Source organism: Lycium barbarum, chromosome 4, assembly GCF_019175385.1.
Source record: "Lycium barbarum isolate Lr01 chromosome 4, ASM1917538v2, whole genome shotgun sequence".
In the NCBI taxonomy this organism is placed as follows: Eukaryota; Viridiplantae; Streptophyta; class Magnoliopsida; order Solanales; family Solanaceae; genus Lycium; species Lycium barbarum.
The window spans coordinates 143633367-143637966 of NC_083340.1; the positions used below are offsets into that span (position 1 = coordinate 143633367).

The 4600-nt window shown below is 36.5% G+C and overlaps 1 long non-coding RNA gene across 1 annotated transcript; it reads left to right on the forward strand.

The window, feature by feature from the left end:
• The first annotated feature begins 1027 nt into the window (after positions 1-1027).
• On the forward strand, positions 1028-3721 carry LOC132638767 (uncharacterized). Its single transcript, XR_009581880.1, has 3 exons — positions 1028-1518; positions 2290-2340; positions 3328-3721. It is a non-coding gene; the product is annotated as an uncharacterized LOC132638767 (long non-coding RNA).
• The last annotated feature ends 879 nt before the right edge of the window (positions 3722-4600 follow it).

The following is a 4600-nucleotide window of genomic DNA, read 5'->3' on the forward strand; positions in this document are numbered from 1 at the left end:
GCGTATGGCATAGCCTCAGCTACATAGTCATCAGAAGGGTGAGCAGCTATGGGCTGAAAAGGTCTCAATCTAGTCCACACCCATATCTATCATAGTCATCAAAAAAAATATTTATCAGTCGTCATTTTGAAAAAATATATTTAGTGTTTTATTACACACACTTAAATATACTACCTGAAGAAGAGCGCTAAATGCAACGACCTCAAGCCTCTCGCCCATATAAGCTCGATCAAATCCTTTGTACATATAAGCCAGGACAGTGGCGCCCTAACTGTAATATCCCAGCTGGTCTAGATCCTCAATAAAGAGCAGATACCTCATGCTCATATCCGCACCTGACGTGTTCGGGAACATGATGCCCCCGAATATGATGAGAAGATATAAGCGAGCACGTCGGTCAACATCAGCTTGAGGCATCACCTCGCCAATCGGATGTTGCAGATGTACGAGGCGCAAGTGAGCATGGATGGAGGACCGCAACAACCGACTCCGTCCACGCATATCCCTTTGCTGAGGCACGAAACCACTAAGCCTAGTCAACTCTTGGGGATACGACAACTGCGGAGGCTCCACTCTATACAATGCCTGTCTATCAATATGTAGACCACAAATCACCTCGACATCCTGCAGGGTGATGGTAGCCTTGCCAGTGCGGAGATGAAATGTATAGGTCTCCGGTCGCCAGCGCTCAATCATGGCAGTCACTAGAGCCCTATCGTGTACAAGCCGACCAACCTCGATGCACCGGTAGATACCACCGCGATGTAGTATATCTATGACACGAAGATGTGGGGGAATAGTCTCTAGAATACCATGCTGAGTCCCCCCCCCCCCCCCCCCCCCCCGCCCCAAACGGGTACGGACCACTCTACTAGAGGATACCGGTGCATCCCATACATACTGGACCTATGCTCATGTTGTAGATAAAGTACCCCTCTATAGGCCTCGGCTGTTATATCCCGTACTTTTTGCATATTCGGAAAATGCGAAATAATTTTGACTTGTAAGAAATAAGGCCATATTTTGATTTTATTTAATATATATGTGTTGATCGTGAAATGTTGATGTGGAAATGTGGAAGAAGGCCAAGGGAAAAATTGAAAATTTTGGAAATTAGTTTCGGGAATTACAAGTAAGACCCATAATTAATTGGGCTCAAATGAAATGAAAACAAAAAATAATACAAAAGGCCCAATTCATTTAAGTGGTGGCCGTCCATGTGGAGGAAAAAAGGGGCCCAAGCCCATAAAATTTTAAAAGCCTTGTAATAAATAAAGAAAAGGGACCATTCATTCTCATTCTAGAACACTCAAAAAAAAAAAAAAAAAAAGAGCAAGAACAAGAGAGGGGTTTCGGCCCAAGGAGAAAGAAAGAAATTTTTTTTTTGAGGCCATCAATCTTTGATCCAAAATTATAGTTTTCTAGTATTTCTACTAAGTTCAAGACCCTCTTCAACGTGGTATAATTTTGAGGCAAGAAAGTACTTTTTTTTATCAAGTGAAGAATTTGAAGAAAAAGGTAAAGATTCTATCCTTTTTGTCTTGGAAGAATTATATATATATATATATATTGTAGTATACGGAAATGAATGTAAAGTAGGAAATTTGTGCGTTATGGGTATGTGTGTGTGGCCGTGTAGGGTGGTTGATGGAGAAGGATGAACACATTTTATTTATTATGTTAATTGTGTTGTTGTGACCCTTGTGATGTAAATGGGAGGCAAATAGTTTATGTTGGCATGAAAATTTGGTTGTTAAGTTGTTGTAGGAAATCATATGATTTTATTATGGTCTTATGTAATTATGGGAATGGAATTTCTAAAGTGTAAATGGTTGTTGTTGTTGATGAAATTGGAGGATAAAAATGTGTTGTGAATGTTCGTGTCGAAGATTGGATGTTTCGGGTGAGGTATGGTTTTGGTGGGATTGTCGGAATGTGGTGTAGATTGTTTGAAATGTCCTTGAATTATGTTTGAATAATCTTGAGCTAGGAAATGAATATGTAAATGGTGATATTGGCTTGAAAAGACGTAGTCGAATTGAATATGATACGCTATGTAGAGAAGAAAGTCATTAATATTAGAATGCGTTTAAATTGATTCTTGATGACTATTATTATGGTTGTTGGTATTGTTGGTATGGTTGTTGGTGAATTTGGCCGAGTTAAATTCTCGGGGATGTTGAATTTACAGGGGAGATGCTGCCGAAATTTCTGTAGACAAAGTACTAGTTAGAATTAAAAATCTAAGTATTTGTAGCTAATATTTAGTAATTGATAATATTATTGTAGATATTGGAGAGCCCGAGACTTGATTCGGGACTGAACTAGCGAGCGATTGAGGTATGTAAAGCCTACCGTTCCTTCTTTTTGGCATGATCCTTTTTGGAATAAACAAAAATGTATATGCATGCTTATAAAGAAATTCCTACTCCTAGATGCCACTAGGATGACTAACATCTTTGACTTCCATAAGCTATTTCAAATGGCTTGATACATATTCGTGATATTCGAAGTTCTAGTCGATACGTTTCCGGATGTTGTTCGAAAAATATTTGATATGGCTAAAGTTTTGGATATATATATATTGATACGTACATATGATCTTGAAGGCTCTATTTGATTTGTTCCATAGTGGTAGTTGGAAGTCCCCTAATATGAATGTTACTTAAATTTCCAAAAAGAGCTTCTGAAATGCTTTTAGAAAGTTTTGTACTTCAAAAGTTTGTAACTTTCGTATACTAACTCCGATTGACCCGAAACTGATTTCTGAGCCTTCGGATGTCGTACATATATTTGTTCATCGAGTTTTGAAAATAATTTATTTATTTATATGCATATGGTTTCTGCACTACTCCGCTCGTGCCTACTACTATGACATCGTTCGCCGGTTCCCGGGCCGGTTATGTGATCGTGCGCACTATGTTATATTCGGCAGTATGATGTGTTACGGTGCCCGAGACCTCGCCATAGGGCCGGGTACCGCTTATATACGGCGTTATGATGTGATATGGCATATGATATGTTCTGATGTTCTCATATGATATGATGATATGATATGTTCGGGGATTGTACGGAGATTTGAAACCTTCTGGAGTATGATGTGTTGTGGCGCCAGTGTCGGAGTGGCGACCACGTTCCTGAGCCTTATGCATGATTTTTATTTGCATTACGTATGTTTTTAAAACAGGTTTGATATACTGATTTTGTAACCGCTTCCATACTCCTTATTTCAGTTCTGATTTGGATTACTGTACTTCATGCTTTACATACTCAGTACATATTTCGTACTGACCCCCGTTCTTCGGGGGCTGCGTTTCATGCCCGCAGGTACATACATTCGTTTTGGTGATCCTCCAGTATAGGATACATATTCTGCCACTTGGAGTACTCTTTTTGATCCGGAGCTCATATTTTTAGTACATATCTTTTGTTATACACGTTCTGTATATGTATGGCTATTTGGGTACGGCGGGGCCCTGTCCCGTCATATGTTTCTATTATGTTTTGTAAAGGCCTGTAGTCATATATGTGGGTCATGGGTCATGTCTGCTCGTTTCTGTTTATGATCTGTGCCTTAAGCGGTCCCGATTGCTGTTATGGCCAAAACGGCCCATATGTTTGTATATGTTTGTAAATCTGGGCGATGTGTATTCCGCCAGCCTACCGGATTTGATATGATATTTCTGTACGGGCAACCGCTTAAGATGACATTTGTTCTTAGTATCTGTTTGAAATAACGTATGTTAAGTCTGAATAAATCTTTGATATGTCGATCTGGTACGTAAGTCAGTTTGGGTGTCCAAATAGGGCACCAGTCGCGGCCTACGGGGCTGGGTCTTGACATCGGCTCCATGGAGGTGTCTTATATATTTTATGCATTTTAAATTAAACATTAATACCAGGATTAAAGTGGTATATTTTTTACACATTTTAAATTAATCATTCTTTTTTTAATTAATCTCTAATATGTAGTATTAGTTATGTAATTTTTACCGAGAAATTATACAAGGGATTGAATCCTAAACTAAGGATTTTCAATTTCTAATTAGCAAATAAATAAATTAACAATTATAGATATAAAGATTAATAATTAACAAATCAAAAAATTAACAATTAGCTAGCAAACAATTAGCATATAATTAATAAATAAACAATTAACTAACTAATCAAACAATTAACAAATTATTAGCATATAATTAATAAATAAAAAATTAACTAACTAATCAAAAAATTAACAAATTATTAGCATATAATTAATAAATAAACAATTAACTAACTAATCAAATTATTAACAAATAAACAATTGGCTTAAAAAAAACTAAATAAATAATTAGCTAATCTAATAATTGAAATAACTAATCTAACAATTAACAAATACTAAATAAACAATTAACAACAAATAAACAAATGAAAAAAAATGAAAAATCGGGCAGAAACAACCCCCATTTTGCGAGCAAAAAAAGTGCGTAAAAGTTTTTTTTTTTTGTCAATATCTGTAAGTAATACACAATAGTAATGCTTAGGTTAATAATGTAATAGAAAAATTCGTAGTAAAATACCTAGATTGAAGCTTTGATTTTTAGTTTTTGAATTGAATTAT